We start from the raw sequence: 20,231 nt of genomic DNA on the forward strand, positions 1-20,231 counted from the left end.
CTGTGTGGATAAAACTTTATACACATTTATCCAAACAAATGGTGTTTCTTGATCTTCTGCAGTGGGTCAGACAGTCTGTGATGGACTCATAAAATGGAGACAAACACAGCTCTTGCCCTCAGAAAGTTCCTTGTTGGTTGGAAAGCCAGTCACATCAGCAAAGAAATACAGGACAGTGCTCCAAAGATCCCTGGATCACAAAGAAAAGACCTCCACTGTTGAACCAGGGAGTATAAATTCACGCATGCATTCATTCAGCGAACACTGAGGAGCTCACCCTGTCCCAGGCACTGTCCTGGGTCCAAACGAAGAGCTGTCTTTTATGGAGCTTCTGGACAGCAGAGGAGATATTAATGGATATTAATAAACATTAATAGACATTTAAATATGTGATCACGATACCCACAGTGCCTTATAAAATAGGCATGGGGATTGCGTGCTTAAATATCTATTTAAACATATGTACTAAACAATATCTTTTATTAAAATATTAGGAAAAAAATAATGGCTACTTAATACCAGTAGCCTGGGTGGGCAAAGTCTTTCATGTAATATCTGGGCTTCCCAGGTGCTCAGTGGTAAAGAACCCACCTGCCGATGCAGGAGATGCGGGTTCGATTCCTGGGTCAGGAAGATCCCCTGAAGAAGGAAATGGCAACCTGCTCCAGTATTCTTGCCTCAGAAATCCCATCGATGGAGGAGCCTGGTGAGACACAGTCCATAGGGTCGCAAAGAGCAGGACACGACTTAGAGACTGAAACAACAACTGTGTCATATCTATTAGCCATACGGTGTGATGTGTGTCAGCCTGTCACACAGCAGGTGACGGCCATTTCTTCCACCGAGTGTCCGTGTCATGGCAGGTGATGGCTTTGCAGGGAGTGAAGAGGGAAGCAGGCAAGTGCTCACCTTCACTCAGATGCCTGTGGAGTGAAGGGGGTGGGAAGAGGGTTGAATCTAATAATAGGAAAAAATCGGGCTTACATTTCGTAGGCTTTGGGTTTGATTTCTCTAGGAGTTCATTTTACTTTATTTTATGGCGATCCTGGTCAATGATGGGAGAAAACTGTCCTCCAGAGAGTCTGAGGAGCTCTTCACTCACCTCCTTTCCACAGGGTGTTAATGGCTTCAGGAAAAGTGAAATTTCCACCCGCACCATGCTGCGGCCCCAAACGCAGTGGACACAGCCCACCTCCAGCCCCTCTTCCTATTCCTGTGCTCAGGAAGTCTTCCTCTTCGCTTACTCTGTCTTCTTACCGAGATGAGATTTCAGCTTCTGCATCAGAGCGCCCTGCAGCCCAGAAGAGGGCCACAAGCTCATTGGTATCATTTTTAAGGTTCCACATATAAAGGATGTCACATGATATTTGTCTTTCTCTGTTGGACTTACTTCACTTTGTATGATTGTCTCCAGGTTCATCCATGTTGCTGCAAATGTCATTATTTCATTCTTTGTTATGACTGAGTCGTATTGCATTGTACATATGAGCTTATTTACAAAATAGACTTCAAAAACAAACTGATGGTTACCAAAGGGGGAAGGTGGGGTGGGGGACGGGGTAAATTAGGAGTTTGGGGTTAACATATACATCCTACTTATATAAAAAATTAGATAACCTACAAGAAACTACTATATAGCATAGGGGACTCTATTCATTATTTTCTTATAACATATGATGGAAAATAATCTGAAAAAAATGGATATATGTATATGTATAACTAATCACTTTGTCATACACTTGAAACTAACACAACGTTGGAAATCAACTATACTCTGATATAAAATGAGAATTAAATTAAAAAGTGAAAAGAGAAATAGAAGAGATAAAGAGACCACATGTCATGCTCTCCCATGGCTGGTGGGGGCTGTGTGCTCCCCGTTGGAATCTGGGTGCCCCCCAGGCTTAATGGCACTAGCACACAGGGCCTTCTTCCTACTTCCTGGCCAGTGGGCTCTCAGAACAGCCATCAGGCTGAGAAGCCCCGAGGGAGTGGCCATGCCAGCGCTGCCTCGACAGCCCCACCTGAGCCCCACCTGAGAGCGGCACCACTGCCCAGCCCGTGAGGGGGCCCCCTCGGACCGCACAGCCTCTGTGAAACTGAAACTAGAGACAGAACTTCGAGTCCCCAGCGATCAAACCAGCTCCGCAGACTGTGGCCCCCAAAGCTTCAGGGCAGCTCCCAGCACCGTGGTGGACTCATCTTCCCGAGGGTCCTCCCCGCTGCTCCACTCACAGTGCACACGCCATCTCTGAACTTCCCGTGTGTGCTGTAGGTCAGATCCACTCGGAACTTAAATTTCACATGTTATCTTTTCCTTCTCAAGTCTTGTATGGGCCCCTCCACATTAAAAAGAACTTCAGGGGAGAAAGCATGCCTTTTCTTTTTTGTCTCCTGTTTCTTAGCATGCTGATCTTTAAGTCACAATCACAGACGTTTTAGGGATGAATTGTGAACCTTTGTAAATGCGAGAAAAGTCCTCCCAAACATAGAAAGTCCCAACTCAAAGCAACAGATGATGTCTATGAAGCTCAAAGGCATTTGGAGATGCTAAATTAGGGGCCCTTGACGGAACTTCCTCACGTGAGGCAAAAATATGGCCAACTTAAGGAGCACAAGGTGTTGTTGTCATTGTTCAGTCGCTCACTCCTGTCCGACTCTTTGTGACCCCATGGACTGCAGCACGCCAGGCTTCCCTGTCCTTCACTATCTCCCAGAGTTTGCTCAAACTCATGTCCATGGAATCGGTGATGCCATCCAACCATCTCAACCCTTTGGCTGCCTTCTGTGCCCTGAAACCCTTCTGTACGCACACTGAGACCTACCTGTATTGCTTTCTTCCCTGGGGCACTCACTGAGGATTGCAATAGACTAAGTAGCCTGCCTGCAAGTCATTCACATAATAGCTGGAGGGTGGAAATGCAGGTCATTGAGTGCCCTTTGTCTGGAGACTCTGGGGAAATGAGATGTCTGGGTCCTAAGGGGAGACTTTGGCCTCCAAGACCTTTTTTGGAGTTCGTCTAGCTGGCCTGTAAATACCTCTCCCAACTTAGTCACCTGGGGTAACTTTGAAAATGCCACGACCTTTGTATCAAGTACTGGTGAGAAATTACTGAGCTAGATTGCATACAGCAGAGGCAGCAGTGACATAGTGCACTAGTTACTGGAGATGCAGAAGCTGAAGTGTCAGTTCAGCAAAGGAATTTGCGATGATACAAATAAAGAATTTCTACATGCAAACAAGGTGAGTAGTACAAGCAGCATTTTCTCAATTGTCATTAGCAGAGAGTCTAAATATTTTTAAAAGTAATGTCGTTTTCGCGTTTTTAAGTTCAAACAGTAACCCAAAATGAGGTGAGGTGTCGTTATCTATTAGAAACCCTGCTGGAAGGAATAGGCAAAGGTTTAATTAGCATATGAATTGTTTGCATGGAAGTGTAATCACCAAATGACTAAAAATAGTTTTGTGCTCTTAAATAGGTGAAATCTCTGCTTCAACAGTACCCTGGTAATCTGCTCAGAAAAGTCCTCTTCCTAGACTGCACAAAGCTGCCATTTCTGAAAGACCCAGGGCTCCAGGAAGCCGAGGCTCAGCGCTGCCTGGGTGTGTTTTGCGCTTTCTCGCTGTTTCTCAGCTCCTGCCGCATCGCAGAGTCCCCAGAGCACTCTGATGAAACACAGGCACAGGGGCCTCGCTCCCGACGATTTTAATTCAATTGCTCTGCCGTGAGGCCCAGAACTCTTGTTCTTAAAGCTCCAAAGGTGAGTCTAGTGTGTGTCTGAGAATGACACCTAATGGACTCTCAAGGGTCGAATATCCTTTATAATCAAGACTTCCGGCTGCTAACCGCAGGTTGGTTGGTTGGTTTTTCTCAGATCAGGTAGGAAATGTGATGAGCACTCCCTGTTCATTGGAGAATTTGAAGATCTCCCCCCTCGATATAGGATCTGTTTTTAAGAATTCAACCACTTTTGCATAAGAAGTTGAACCAGAGAAATCAACATTTTGGAAAGTGTGGCTAATGAATCTCTATTTCCGGCAGTGGGTGAGATTTGTATTCAGAAACAGGTAGCGTACTACGACATAAGCAGAGTCCTGATGGCCCTGCCTGGCGGGTGGGACGTTAGGGCGGGAGGCATTTACCTGGGCTGTGCTCACGGGACGCCCCCAAAGCAGCTCCCGCAGCAGAGACTCTGGGGTGCACTGCAGAGCCTCCGCCCCGCGCAGCTGCGGTAAAGGGGCGGACAGTCTGCCGCAGCCCCGCGGCGTCTCCGGCGGCAGCGCTCCGGAGCAGTCAGAGAGGGACCCAAGTTTATCCACCGTTCTGATCTCCGGAGCCGTAAATCAGAGGGCCAGACTCATGATCTGGGAACTAGTCCAAATTCATTTTTAGAAAAGGTGAGACTTTCTCAGCATAAGCAGCCGCGCCAGGAGGAAGATTTTTTATCACTGTGGCAGAACTGTCAGGGCCCAGGCGGCAGCCAGGCGAAGACATCCAGCGGCTCCCCGAGCAGAAGGGCCTCGCGTCGTCGAGGCACTGAGCGCGGGTCAGCGGTCTCTCTGCTCACGCTCGGCTCACAAACCGCTCCGGAAGCGTCGTCCCCCGGCCTTCCGGTCCCCTCACCGCGGACGGCCCCAGCCTGTGTGGTGTGCTCCTTCCTCCCTTAAGGACGCCCTCCGCCCGCTTAGGGTCTTCCCGCCACGGACCCTGTAACCCCTGCCCTGTCCAGGGCCGTGGGCTGAATTGTCTTCCCTCAAAATTCCTATGCTGAAGCGCTAACCTGCGGTGTGTCTCTTCTGGAGACGGAGCCATTAATGAGGTCATCAAGGCACAGCGAGGTCGTAGGGTGGGACCCTGATCCTAGGAAACTGGTGAGGAAACACATATATGTCCTTTCCAGGCTCTTTTCCGTTATAGGTTATTTATTACAAGACTCTTATCTTCTCAGACTTTTTTAGGACTCATGTTTTCAGACTTTCATCTATTATATGTTATTATAGCATATTGAATATAGTTCCCTGTGTCTTCCTTGTTGTTTATCTGTTTTATGTATAGTAGTGTGTATATGTTAATCCCAATTCCTAATTTATCTCCCCCAACCCAACTATCCCCTTTGGTAACCATAAGCTTCTTTTCTGTCTTTTTATCTGTACCTTTAAAAAAAAAATCCACATATAAGTGATACCAAATGATATTTGTCTTTCTCTGTCTGACTAACTTCACTTAGTATGATAATCTCTAGGTCCATCCATTCTGCTGCCAATGGTATTATTTCATTCTTTTTTATGACTGAGTAATATTCTATCATGTGTGTGTATGTATGCATATATATCACAACTTCTTTATCCATTAATCTGTTGATGGACATCTAGGTTGCTTCCATGTCTTGGCCATTGTAAGTAGTGCTGGTATGAACACTGGGGGTCCCTGTGTCTTATTCTTTCTCGATGACGACGCATTACCTCCTCTTTTCCAAAATGAATCCCTCAACTCATTACCTAGATTCCATCTCTCCAGCCTTTTCTAAGACCTTGATCCATTACCTTAGACAGATGCATTTATCTCTTTCATAATTTTAAAAATTTTCAAACCGAATACTTCCTTTTCATTCTTTGTGCAAGAATATATAGTACTTCCACTTTCAGCTCTGACATTTAATGGTCATGGAGATGTCACTGCTGCCCTATAATAAGAAAAAGGTGAAAAACCACAGATAATCAATAAGTTTTATAAACACACCAGAGGACAGAGGTCATGGGGGAACTGCACCCCAGATCTTGAGGGAGGTGACCAGAGCCCCAGTGGAGACCTGCCCACCTGGAGCAGAAGCCCTGTGGGTGTAAACCTCAGGGGACTTTAATATAATGTTGGTGTGCTGCTGGAGGCGGTGTGTGGACCAGCAGGAGGGCAGGAGGCTCCTGGGGCCACAGACTTGGGTGGACCCCACGCTTTTGTGGACTTTGCCCCCAGGAACCCATCTGAAGAAGATGCCCCAGAGCCAGCAGGAGGGGTGCCTGAGGAGTCATGATGAAACAGGCCAGCGAGCGCTCCGCTGGCTTCCTCGGACGCTGATCCCACCTGGGGAAGGCCAGCACCCCAGCTCTGGACCCCGTCCCACTTAACTGGGCTGGGGTAAGATGAGGGGACACTTAACGAGGGTCAGAGCATAACAGAGTGGTCTTCCTCCGTCACACCCCACCTCACACTGAAAGGGGTCCAATGTGATAACAGTGGATTCCAGCTCACAGGCCGGCAGGGCGCAGACTCTCTGAGGAGGAGTGCTTAGGGAAGCCCAGAGTCGGTCACACAGACAGACAAGGAACCAGAGGAGTCTGGAACCTCAGCAAAGAAAAGCTGGAGAACTTACAGTAACCTCAGCTGAACAGTCTGGAGTAAGGAAAGCCATCAGGGGTTAACGCAGGCTGTTACAGAATGACAATGGGATGGACCCTCTGAAAGACACGTCTGTCCTACGTGCGTAGGCGCCTAACGACAGAGCATCAAAACACAGGAGGCAAAGCCCCGCGGAACCGCAAGAACAACTAGAGAAACCACTGTTACAGGTGGACTCTTCAGCACCCCTTGTTCAGTAATTGATATTTCAAGCTGGCAGAAAATCAGTAAGCATACAGTTTTCTTGAGCAGCACTAGCAATCAATTTGATCTAATTGGAATTTATGGAATACTCCATCCAACAACATGAGAATACACATTTTTTTCAGGTTAACATGGAACATTCACCAAGTTAGACCAACTTCTGGGCCATAAAACACATTTTAAAAAGAATAGAAATGAGACAAAGTATGTGCAAAGTATGTTCAGAAACTAGAACTCAATACCAGATAGATAGCTGGAAATGTGAAAATATTTGGGAAAAAGAAAAACATATCTATTATAACATGTATCAGTGAAGAAAGTCTCAAGAGAAAAATTTAAAAATATAATTAAATTAATATAAAAATAAACCTCAACATTTATGAGATGCAGCAAAAGCAGTGCTTAAAGGAAAATGTATAGCAATTAATGCATATATGAGAAAATAAGAAAGACCTTAAATCATGATCTAAGCTTTAGGAAACTAGAGAAAGAATAATTTAAACCCAAAAGTAAAAATAAGAAAACAAATACAAACAAAGGAGAAATAAAATATATTGAAAACTGGTCAACATATATAAAAATCAATTTAAAATAAACTTCTTAAGAAGAACAATAAATCTGATAGCAACTATGTAGGCCCACCAAAGGTGAGAAGAGATGGACATTTAGTGAGAACTCAAGTGAACAATGTTTGAAACTCAGAATAAAGATAAATATAGCAAGGAGATCAAACCAGTCAATCCTAAAAGAAATCAACCCTGAGTATTTGTTGGAAGGACTGATGTTGAACCTGAAGCTGAAGCTCCTATACTTTGGCTACCTGATGTGAAGAACTGACTCATTGGAAAAGACCCCGATGCTGGGAAAGATTGAAGGCAGGAGGAGAAGGGGACGACAGAGGATGAGATGGTTGGATGGCATCATTGACTCAGTGGACCTGAGTTTGAGCAAACTCCAGGAGATAGTGGAGGACAGGATAGGCTGATGTGCTGCAGTTCATAGGGTCACAAAGAGTTGGACAGGATTGAGCAACTGAACAGCAACAATACATAAACTAATAGCGTTCCCTTATAACAGCAATGAACAGTAGGACTTTCAAATAAAAATATCATTTAAAAGAGCATCGAAAATGAAATTCTTAGATATTAATCTAGCAAAATATGTATTTATATGTGGACACATTCAAAATTGATGAAAGAAACTAAAGATATGATTAAACAGATATTTTGTTTTAGATTGAAAGACTCAATATTGATAAGATGCCAATTGCTTCCAATTTGATCTATAGATTTAATAAAATTCCTATTAAAATCCTAGCAACCTGCTTTGTAGATACCAACAGAATTATTCTAGATTTTTATGGAAAGATATTTCAATTTCCTGGAGCAGGCACACAATAGAAGCCGCCATGGGAGCCATTGATGAATTGCTGGAGGCTCCGAGTGGACAAGTCTGAGAGTTACAGATTCCAGGAGGTGCCAGGCACGGGGGCGGGGGTGGTCCCATGATTTTGTGAAGTTTGCCTCCAGGTTTAGATTTCCAGTTTATATCAGAGAAAAGCCGGCAGGCTTCCTGTAGAGGGGCCAGGGTCTGAGGGGCCGTGGTCAGCCCTACGGCCTCTGCAGGTCTGAAATAAGAGAACCGTAAGGAAAGAGTGGACTGTTTTAAAAAGTATACTGACTAGAGCTACCAGACTTAGTGGTAAGTGCAGGATACCCAGTAGAATGTGAATTTCAGGTAAATGAACTATTTTTTAATATAAGAATGTCCTATGAAGTATGTGTATTAAAATGTATTCACTGTTTAGCTGAAATTCAGATTTAAAAGGGCATTCTGTGTTTTATGTGGCAATTATATACCCGACTCGGAGAAAATTATCTTAGCTTTATGTAAAAACAACAAAAATATTCCTGAAAATTCACCACTTATGTCCACATGCAAACCTGCACACAGGTATTTATGGCAGCTTTATTCCTAATTACCAAAAGGTGGAAGCTGCCAAGATGCCTTTCAGGAGGTAATAGATAAAGGAAAATATGATCATGCAGAGAATGGAAGATTATTTAGAGCTAAAAAGAAATGAACTCTCAAGTCATGAAAAGCCAGGGAGGAAGCTTAAATGTATATTACCAAGTAAAGAAACAAGACTTGAAATGCGGATTGCAGCCATATGATGTTCTGTTCTGGAAAAGGCAGAGGAGGGTGACCATAAAATGATCCGGGGCTGCCAGGGGTTGGGAGAGGAAGGGATAAGTGGAAAGCAGAGGCGTTTTAGGGCAGTGAAACTATTTTTCATGATATTATAACTGGATACATATCATCATAAATGCGTCCATTTCTAGTTTGTTGTACATTGAATGTACAACACCAAGAGGGAAACCTAAGGGATGTTGATTATGAACGATGTATCAATATTGATTTATCAGTGACAGAACCTCCACAAGATGTGACTCATGGGGACACCATGTATGTATCTGCGGCAAAGGAAGAGGGTGCAGGCTGGCTCTCTGTACTTTCTATTCCCATAAACCTAAAACTGCTTTACAAGATAAAGTCTATTAATTTAAAAAATTACTGAAGGTAATATCAAAGGGTCTGACAAATAAATAAGAAAATAACCAAAACAACAGATGTATTGGAAAGAAGTTTTAATTTACGTGAAAAATTGTGTAATATTTGGAATTAAAAACTCCATGAACGAATTAATCAGCATATTAGTTCAAGTTGGAGAACCAGTAGCTGTCAGAGTCATCTAAGAAGTCTGCCTCGGAAATCTCCTGTGACTTAACTTGACTCTCATTAATGAGGACTCAGATGCCATCTGTGAGACTTGGAAGAAACTGAACAATGTGATGGTTTTGTCTAGAAGGAACGGCAGCGATTTCCGTCCTGAAGAGAAGATGGCTCCAAAGTGGAAGGCTGTATCTCCCTGTAAGGTGGTGGCCAGTTTTGTATCTAACATGACTCTCTGACACGGGTCTGACTTTATACTCAGCTGAAGGACCACAGCATCAATTCTTGTATCTTCCTTTGAATGAGCTCCACATCGTGGTGGTTCCCTCATGAAAGACTGACTACATCTTTGACAAATGCTCACTGTATATCCATGAAAAATGCTTTTCACTTTTTGCAAAATGCATTTTGCCACAGGAAAGAGGTAGCATCACAAAGCAGTGAGTAGACTGGACTGTTTAATAACCAGTGCTGGAAAATTGGCTCTCCATGGGGGAGGGGAAATGAAATTTCACCCCAGCCCACCCCATCCACAAACCACAATCAATTCTAGTGTATTGAGAATACCAGTATGAATCAGACTTTAAAGCTCTCATAAGAAAATTCAGTATAATAACTTTACAACCTTGAAGTAGTGGAAAATTTATTAAAGTAGTCCCAGGAAACATAAACCTCAAAAGAAAAGAAAGCTAAAACAAAACAAGAGATTGAACTATATTAAGAAATCCTGTGTCAAAAAATATGCAACAAAGCAGGGAAAAGACAAGGCATAAATTGGGAGTACAGATTTGCAACACATTTAATTAACAAAGGATTAATCATCAAAATATGTTTATAAAAAACTTCTCCAAATCAGTAATAAAAAGGCAAACAACCTAATAGGTTCACAGCAGAGAAAAAAAAATATGGCAAATAAACACAGGAACAGATGCTTAACCTCATTAGTAATCTGAGAAATGCAAATTAAAACAATAATGAGATGCCATTTGCACCCACCAGATTGGCAAAAGTTAAAAAGTCTGACAGTGCTACTTGTTGGTGAGGTGGGATCTGGAGGTCCCTGGCTCCACGGGAGAGAACCGTGCTGGCACCATCACCCTGGAGACAGTTTTGACATCATCCAGCCGATTCCATGACCCTGAAGCTCCATTTATTTCTGCCCATTCATCCTAGACAGATACCTGCCCAGGAGTCCAGTCGGTGAGAGCAGGAAGGTGCAGTATTGCCGCCTGACTGGTAACAAGTCAGGAGACACGTGGATACTGACCATAGGAACAGAGATACGGAGACTGGGGCATTTCCACACAGAACACAACCCGGTGGTGACGATGGGTCTCCACTGCCTGGTCCAACCTGCACCCCCAGTTGCTGACAATCGTAGCTGAATTGAGACGCGTGATCATCTTACAACGAAAGAAACACTGGGCAAGGTCACCTTCCTCAGACACTGTTGGGGCAGCTTTGCCAAGTGCATCTTGGCCGTCATTTAGAATCAAGTTAAACTAAATGTCTCCAAGAAAAATATTATTCCTTCCCACTTTTCTTCTTCTATCGATTTGTTTTTAAATTTGATGTTTTATAGTCATTATCCAGTTCCTGGAAGGGGTTAATTATTCCTGGCTAGCTAGCACGTTTCTTGAGCATCTTAACACATGCAGTGAGAGGTAAAGGAACTCAGATGTCAGCTGAAGAAAACCCACCTGTATGGGGTGTGGTCACTACACTGCTTGTGCATATGTTGAGGGGCCTTTATAGCTGTTTTCCCTATGTTCTAATTGCTATCCAGAAACTGTTTTGATTTGATGAAGTTGCAACAGGAATAAAATACACCTCATCCTTGCCCATAAAATTTGAAAGAATAAGAAAATGTCATGGTAAATTTCTATTTCACAAATGATGAGCTGCTTAAGATGTAGTAAAACGAATCATACAGAAACTTTCCAGGCAAGTTTGTACCTTATCTTTGTTCCAGTTGGACGCTTGTTTTAATATCTGTGTTATTTGTATTTTATACTTTCAAGAATCACATTCACCCTATATTTTGTTTCTTCTGTCTTGCCATGGTTGACACAGGTAATGCTGCCTGTAGGTAAAGGTGTGCTTGACCATTTTAAGGACATGTTGGGAAAGGATCCTGGACACAAAAACCTTTACGAAATCATGTGGGGGCAGTGTTACCGCTGTGAAAAAATGACTGTTATGCATAGAAAAGATAATGTTCTTTTTTACACTATATTCAAAATCCCACTTTGACTCAAAAAGAAATTTGTTGAAAGGGCTCAATTCAGGGAAAATATATTGTTCAGTAAAAGAGAAAGAAAATGGTGACTATGAAAACCTTGTAAAACCTTTAGATGAGAATGTGGACAAGAGACGGAAATGCTTGTGTACATTAAATTTTCCCTTTGCTCTCCTCCATCCCCACCCCCAGCCCCAATTTAACTTGGCTTCTACTGGCTGATTTCTCTCAGTTAGGGAGACAAGACGACTTTACTGAAATAATGAAACACATGGATGGAAAATAACCCCAAAGATGGTAAAGCTGAAAATGCAAGATTGATAAAGTAATTTTAATTTGGCTCTACATATGTTAAGGTAGTTAGGGTGACTTTTGTGAAGGAGTCCAACTGTGTAAAGACAGATGTGCAGAAACTGATTAAAGACACACACACACCCCCCTCCCACGGCTGGTGCGTGTTCCTTTCACACCGAGGCGGTGCCGTTCCGAGCTCGGAGCACGCTGCGTTGCTTTAGCGAAAACCAGAGCACTACGGATTTGCTCATTGCCCACTGGGGATGCCCAGCGCCGGCCAGCAGCTCTTGGACTGCCGTGCCTCTGATATGAAAAATTACGGATCTGCTGCCAGATGTTTTTACAGTCCTCTCCTTGGCTCAATGAGCACCAGGGGCACAGCGGTCAGGGATGGAAGGAGGTAAAGGTGTGAGGTGGGAGGGGGCGAGGAGAGATCACCCCAGAGCCCAGGAAAATCATTTAGCCCTTCACTTCTCAAGTCCAACTCTCCTCTCTGTGGAGCTCCAGAACCTGTTTTTCCTCCTCAATCTGCCCTTACTGTTACTAATGTTCAAAACCATCACAGATACAATGAAGGCTCCTGCTGCGGCATTGATCTCCACCGCAGTCTGGGGCCTGAGACGCCCAGACTGCACGCGCGCCAACCACAGGGCCCTGGGCTCCCGCTGCTCTGCCCGAGAGCCGTCTTCACCCTGGTGCAGCCCCAGGCCAGCTGGTGTCCAGGGAAACCGGCTGATGATCAATATGGCGGCAAGAGCAGTAGGGGGTGTGGGTAGGGGGTCCTGAAGCCTCAGGACCAAACAGGGGGGCACGCAAGACAGCTGCTCCAAGCTGGGGCTCTGCAGGCCCGTTGAGGGGAGATGGGGGATTCTCTCCACTCGTCAAGACCCAGGAGTTTGCGAGCAGCACTGCCTCCAGGTTACAGAGCAGAGGAGGCTGCGAGGTTCTTAAAGAAATGGAACATGTGTCACACTTTTGTTCTCCTTCTCGTACAAGGTCAGAGGTTGGAGGTTTTGAAGCAACTATGGTCATAGGGCCTCTGAGTGCTCCACAGAAGCCATGTGCTGTATCCGGATGTTGGGGGGAAATTTTTAAGGCACATTGGCGTTCCTGGCTTCTCATGGAAGGTGAGGTTTTAACTGAAGCTGTGCTAGGACTGTTGTCAAAGTTGGGTATCCATATCCACTCAAACCTCTTATTCATTTTAGTTTGAGATCGTTTCTTTCTCCCGAAGACAAGAGATTCTCTGAGCATCTTGAGGCTCGATTGAACAGAGCTGTGATGCTCCCTCAGGTAATCTCAGTTGTTTGACGATTTCAGGAACCAAGAGAGGTGAAAGGATTTGCCCATGATCACAGAGCAGAGCCCCAGACTAGGAGGCCGGGTCTCGTGGTGTGGTGGAAATGCTCTCCCTCGTCTTCCTTCCATCTGTAAACTGTGGAGAGGCTCTGAGAAAATCCACCGCGTGAACTAATCAGCATGTGCTGGGCACAGTTGTGCTCAGGCACAGTTGTGATCGGGCACAGTCATGTTTGTGTACAGTTGTGATTGGGCACAATTGTGATTGGGCACAGTTGTGTTCATACATAGTTGTGTTCACACACAATCATGTATGGGCACAGTCGTGTTTGGGCACAGTCATGTATGGGCACAGTTGTGTATGGGCATACTCGTGTACAGCCACAGTCATGTACGGGCACAGTTGTGTAAGGGCACAGTCGTGTAAGGGCACAGTCGTGTTCGGGCACAATCGTGTACGGGCACAGTCATGTTTGCACACAGTCGTGTAAGGGCACAGTCGAGTTCAGGCACGGTCGTGTACGGGCACAGTTGTGTTCACGCACAGTCGTGTTTGCACACAGTCGTTTATGGGCACAGTCGTGTTCATGCACAGGCGTGTATGGGCACGGTCGAGTTTGGGCACGGTCGTGTATGGGCACAGTCATGTACAGGCATAGCCGTCTTTGCGCAGTTGTGTACGGGCACAGTCGTGTACGGGCACAGTCATGTTTGGGCACAGTTATGTGTGGGAACAGTTGCGTATGGGACAGCAGAATCCAACGACATGAAGGAAAGTCCTGCCTACTTCCACATGTCATGAGGTGTGTCTTCGAGAAACAAATTGCCCTCTCATGACTTTCACCAGCCCGAGTGTTTCTGGCAATCTGTATTTCTGACAAGCATGAATGTACTCTGAGAGGGAATTTTGAGGGTTAGAAAATGTCTTCACGCAGTTAGTCAGGAGGTATCAGCCTGTGTGTGAGTTTACTGCCCCGGGCCCCTCTGCTCAGGGCAGCCCTTGCCTGGGGCTCGGCTTCTGCATCCTTCCCTCCACACGCCTCCTCCAGCAGCCGAGCGGCCTCCCGTGGGACTGCTAACAGCACACCCTCTCCATCACTCCCTGCCTCAAACACTTGCGTGGGCTCACTGCCCCCCACACTCTGACTTTCCAGACACACATGTGCACCCACCTTGTATAAGCACCTTTCCTAGAGTAGAAATGCTGGGACATAGTGAGGGTATTTAACTTGGAAAAAGTCAGCAGACGGTTCTTGCAATGGCTGTGATGACCACATTCCCACCCAAAGTTCCCACTAGTTCCTGCTGCTCCATTTAGCCTTAATTGTCTGGGGCTGCCAGAACGAAGGACCATAGCCTGGAAGTTTAAACAACCAAAATGTACTATCTCACAGTTCACTGTCAAAGCTGACTGCAGCCATGAAATTAAAAGATGCTTGCACCTTGGAAGAAAAGCTGTGGCAAACCTAGACAGCATATTTAAAAGGAGAGACATCACTTTACCGACAGAGGTCCGTATAGTCAAAGCTATGGTTTTTCCAGTAGTCATGTATGGATGTGAGAGTTGGATCATAAAGAAGGCTGAGCACCGAAGAATTGATGATTTTGAACTGTGGTACTGGAGAAGACTCTTGAGAGTCCCTTGGACTGCAAGGAGATCAAACCAGTCAGTCCTAAAGGAAATCAGTCCTGAATATTCACTGAAAGGACTGATGCTGAAGTGGAAGCTCCAGTACTTTGGCCCCCTGATGCGAAGAATTGACTCATTGCAAAAGACCCTGATGCTGGGGAAGATTAAAGGCAGGAGGAGAAGGGGACGACAGAGGATGAGATGTCTGGATGGCATCATTGACTCAGGACATGAGTTTGAGCAAACTCTGGGAGATAGTGAAGGACAGGGAAGCCTGGCATGCTGCAGTCCATGGGGTTGCAAAGAGTCAGACACGACTGAGTGACTGAACAACAGCAGCAACAGGTAGATACACAGATGACAGATAGATAGAGACAGAGACAGAGCTGTAGATATACCCCCGTCCGTAAAGATGTGAATGTCTAGTGATTCCAATTGAAACCCAATAAATGGTAGGACATTAAGCAGACAAGTGAAAACTCACCTGTTATGATTGAGATAGGGGAATGACAAGCGTGTTGGATAGACTTAGAAATGGCACCAACTCGAATCTTGGAATTAAAAAAAAAAAACTTCCCACACAAAAGGGCTTCTAAAGTGAGATTTGGAGGTTGTGGACCTGTATAGCTTGCAGGTGTTGTAATCAGGAAGGCAGGGCTGAGGGAATAGTCCATCATGGTTGCAGGTTATAAGAGTGTGCATCACCTGCGGAGAATTTGGAACTAGTAATAAAGCTGTCTTTTACTTTGTCTGCTTTTTATTATCACCACGTGCCTGCAATTCTGTACAATTTACTTCTTGCAAAAAACTGCTGTAAAATACAAAACTATAAAACTTCTAGAGACAACATAGGATAAAACCCAGGTAACCTTGAGTATTGTGATGACTTTACACACAGTTCATTGTAGCAAATTCACCATTCTGCTGGGGAATGTTGTAATCAAGAGGAAGGGGTATATAGGAAATTTCTGTACCTTCCTCTCGGATTTGCTCTAACCTTAAACTGCTCTGAAAGGCTTTAAAATGCTTATGGGTACAATTTTAAAAAATTGATACAGAATTGTGTTTTAGTAATAATAATAAAGTATGTAACATATAATAGAATTTGTATATATCTTCAAATGAGCACATTTATATTATTTGTTTTTTTTTAAAATCAGCACTGTGACCAAGAAGAAGTTAATTTGGAGAGCTCCTAGTTGTGCAGTGAGCCTTTAACACTTCCCAGGTCATGCCTGTGTTCATCTCAACAGTAAATTGAAAATCTGTTCTGTTCACCTGGGTCGCCATTCTCTGTCTTTCAACTGGAGTGTCAAAGGTAGATACAGTTACTGCAGCACAGTCTGACCCAGGTTTGCTGCGTCGTTGATAGTTGTTTTCTGTAGCGCCATCTCCCTTTGGGTTTGTTTCATTTTTCCCAGCTTCATTGACATAACTGAGTGTTTGTAGTAGTCTATTTTAATTCTTATTTTTTGTTTTTAACTGTATTTTTATGTTGCTTTTATAACTATTTCTCTAGAGATTACAATATGCATCTTTCTCATTGTTATTCTGGATTTACAATTATACTACTTTATATAAAATATAAAGTTTTGTTTTAAAGAGTCATGTAACTTTTAAAGAAAATGAGAGAATTGAAGAAAAGTGGGCTTTTATTTACCTCTTGTTCCTCCTAAAGATCTGGTGTGATTTCCCTTTGGCCTGAAGAACTGATGTTGGTGTTTCTAAGGCAGGTCTGCTTGTCACAAACTTAATTTTTTTTTCTTCTGAAAATAACTCACTTTTGAAGGATATTTTTGCTAAAAATTGAATTCTGGTTTGAGAGTTTTTTTAAGTCATAAGTTAAATTTGTTGAGCTATTGCCTTCTTGCCTCTGCTTTTTCTTTTTTCCCCCAATGGTAAAAAGTTTACTTTTGTATTATCTTTTACACTGTTTTTCAGAAGTTCAGATATTATATGCCTCAAAGCAGGTTTTGTTTTGTTTCCGGTTTTTGCATTAGGTTTCATTGATTTTCTGGATCAGTGGGTTGATTTTCTTCTTCAATGTTAAAAAATTATCACCATTATATCTTCAAAGACTGGTTCTGCCCTCTTCACTCTCTTCTCCTTCCGGGTCTCCAATTACTTCTTCAGTGAAGGAAGATCGCCGCTCAAACTGCAGACTCTCAATCCTGTTATTATTATCATTGTTTTTCCATAATTATCTTGATTATGATGTTTCTTTGTGTTTTTGGTCTGGATAATTTGTATTGTTCTGTCTTCAAATTTTTAAAAATAGTTTTAAATTGCTGCTAAACTTCATCTTTTCACGTTATTCAGTTTTTCCACTATCTCACAGTAATTTAAAATCCATGTTTTAACGACACAGTTTAGTAACATGTACATTCACTTCTCATGTCTTTTAATTTTTTAGTACGTTTCAGACATTGTGTGTAAGATAACAGTTGCAGGTCAGGAAGCAACAGTTAGAACTGGACATGGAACAACAGACTGGTTCCAAATAGGGAGGAGTACGTCAAGGCTGTATATTGTCACCCTGCTTATTTAACTCATATGCAGAGTACATCATGAGAAACGCTGGGCTGGAAGAAACACAAGCTGGAATCAAGATTGCCGAGAGAAATATCAATGACCTCAGATATGCAGACGACACCATCCTTAAGGCAGAAAGCAAAGAAGAACTAAAGAGCCTCTTGATGAAAGTGAAAGAGGAGAGTGAAAAAGTTGGCTTAAAATTCAGCATTCAGAAAACTAAGATCATGGGCATCTGGTCCCATCACTTCATGGGAAATAGATGGGAAAACAGTGGCTGACTTTATTTTTCTGGGCTGCAAAATCACTGCAGATGGTGATTGCAGCCATGAAATTGAAAGATGCTTACTCCTTGGAAAGAAAGTTATGACCAACCTAGACAGGATATTAAAAAGCAGAGACATCACTTTGTCAACAAAGGTCCATCTAGTCAAGGCTATGGTTTTTCCAGTGGTCATGTATGGATGTGAGAGCTGGACTATAAAGAAAGCTGAGTGCTGAAGAATTGATGCTTTTGAACTGTGGTGTTGGAGAAGACTCTTGAGAGTCCCTTGGACTGCAAGGAGATCCAACCAGTCCATCCTAAAGGAGATCAGTCCTGGGTGTTCATTGGAAGGACTGATGTTAAACTCCAATACTTTGGCCACCTGATGCAAAGAGCTGACTCATTTGAAAAGACCCTGATGCTGGGAAAGACTGAGGGCAGGAGGAGAAGGGGACGACAGAGGATGAGATGGTTGGATGGCATCACCAGCTCAATGGCCATGGGTTTGGGTGGACTCAGGGAGTTGGTGATGGAGAGGGAGGCCTGGCGTTCATGGGGTCGCAAAGAGTTGGACAGGACTGAGTGACTAAACTGAGCTGAACTGAGACTAAAATAAATAATACTTGCATCACCGACTCAATGGACATGAATTTGAACAAACTCTGGGAGATAGTGAAGGACAGGGGAGCCTGGTATGCTGCAGTCCATGGGGTTGCAAAGAGTTGGACATGATTGAGTGACTGAACAATGACAAATCAGCAACTGAACAACCCAGAAAACGGCATGTTCTTTTTCAGTCAGGCTCAAAGTGTGGGCACCTTGTCCACCTAAACTGCTGTTAAATTTGATAAATTTCTTTGTTGGAGCTTTAGTTAGATTTTGATCAACATTGCTTTCAGAAGGCTTTGGAAGAAGGTATTCCGCTGGCCTTGAAATCTGAGCACTGTGAAGCTCTAATGATTTCTTCATTGTCTTAGTCAAATCTCCATCTTTCTGGATCACATGAGGTCTTTTTCTGCTGTATAGGTTAACCCTTAGGTTTTTGAATTGCTGGGAAGTCTTTTTGCACCTTTGGCAATCTCTCTCTGTCATGTTCTCCTAGTTTTTGAAAAACAGTTAATTCAGGATTATCAAGATTTTAAACTTTCATGCCAGACTACATACAGTCAATAAAGTCTTTTAAAATTTCCTCCAGCTTCTCCTTACTCTCCAAGTACACTGGCGTTTTCTTTCTCATCTTGCTCCACCAGAAGCGAAAGAACATTTTGTTATTTTCTTACTTAGAAAGGAAAAATTAACTTCCAGATTTACGTTTATGTAGCTTTCTATGCATCTTTAGCTCTCTGATAGGTGAGAAAACTATGGTTTTCTAGCTTTATCCAAATTAAATAACTAACTCATGGTTAGAGTAGAAGCAGTAGTCTATTGTTTCTCTCTAGATCCTAACTGAAAACAGAAGTCCAGGTGCTTTCTCTTATTGGAACAAGGTCCAGTGTGTAAGTACATGACCATGAAATTTACCATCCAAGCAGGAACATTTCTTAGAGTAAAAGGGAATGATAAAAGCAACTAAAATTATGTAACTAGAGTGTTTACTTATTGACTGAAAATTTAGTTTAATTATATTGATTAATCCATAAAATAGTTATATTCAAAACTATTAGAAAATTAAATTATTTCTTTTATTGAAACATAGACATAACATATTTTTATAATGTAAAGCAAACCTTTAGCAATTCTTACTAAGATTGACTTTATATATGAACACCTATATTAATTATTTATACATAATAAATTTATTAATTTATTAATACATTGGGTATTAATGCTTTAAATTAACATAAGCAGTATAATTGCACATTCTTGGGACATGTCCATGATATGATCGGTTTCTAAGGCATATCTGTCTCTGTACCAAAGTCTTCACATTGTTCTGAAGATTTTTTTTTAAATCTCATATTGTTTTGAATTTTTATATAATTTCTCTTCAAAAGTTGAATTTATGATTAATAAGATTAAAATTACTGACATTATCAATGGACTCTTCCATAAACCATACTTTTTTTTTTTTTAGAAAATTCTCTTTTTAATACAGAGATACTTGGTAAGCCAAAAAATTCTAAATGGAAGATATTCTTAATTCTGTCTTTTAAATTGAGATGTATACCTGTTGAAGCCTCTAGGTTTTCTCAATTACTACCTTTCCCTCTTTATTTAGGGGCAAAAAACAAGCAAACAAAAAACCTCATAAATAGAACAACACATAGTAAAAAACTCTGATATTAAGGTAGTCTGTTAATGATTCTGAGTAAATTTTTCCAAATTGAGATGATGTAAAATCATACATACTCTCAATTTTGTGCTCCTGCATTCAGGATATTAATGACTATAGGAGAAGGTCCATCAGAAATAAGTTACTATAAATTAAGCTATGCTAAATATCATTAATAAATTCTAAAATTAAATCTTGCCAACTCCCTGAATGGGTGACATTGACCTTGCTCAGTTCCTGTCTTACTTTTTGGACATATTTCTGTCTTCTTCTTTGCAAGTTTTTTTTTTAAGGAGTGATTTGTGTTGCAGTTCACCAAAGCTTCAAAAACTGAAGTTTTCTGACAAAGCTTTGATTTGTTGTTAAGG

The 20,231-nt window shown here is 42.7% G+C and overlaps 2 long non-coding RNA genes across 2 annotated transcripts in view; one reads left to right on the forward strand and one right to left on the reverse strand.

Moving 5' to 3' along the window:
- On the reverse strand, positions 1–4,590 carry LOC145534325 (uncharacterized). The gene is made up of 2 exons (XR_014074467.1): positions 2,826–4,590; positions 1–190 (listed from the first exon to the last, which is right to left on the reverse strand). It is a non-coding gene; the product is annotated as an uncharacterized LOC145534325 (long non-coding RNA).
- LOC145534326 (uncharacterized) overlaps positions 4,541–20,231 on the forward strand; it is a 24,098-nt gene continuing 8,407 nt past the window's right edge. The window contains exon 1 of the long non-coding RNA XR_014074468.1: positions 4,541–4,873. This is a non-coding gene — a long non-coding RNA (uncharacterized LOC145534326). The remainder of the gene's footprint in view (positions 4,874–20,231) is intronic.

This window comes from Giraffa tippelskirchi, chromosome 14, assembly GCF_054371585.1.
Source record: "Giraffa tippelskirchi isolate mGirTip1 chromosome 14, T2T-mGirTip1v1.2.pri, whole genome shotgun sequence".
Classification (NCBI taxonomy): domain Eukaryota; kingdom Metazoa; phylum Chordata; class Mammalia; order Artiodactyla; family Giraffidae; genus Giraffa; species Giraffa tippelskirchi.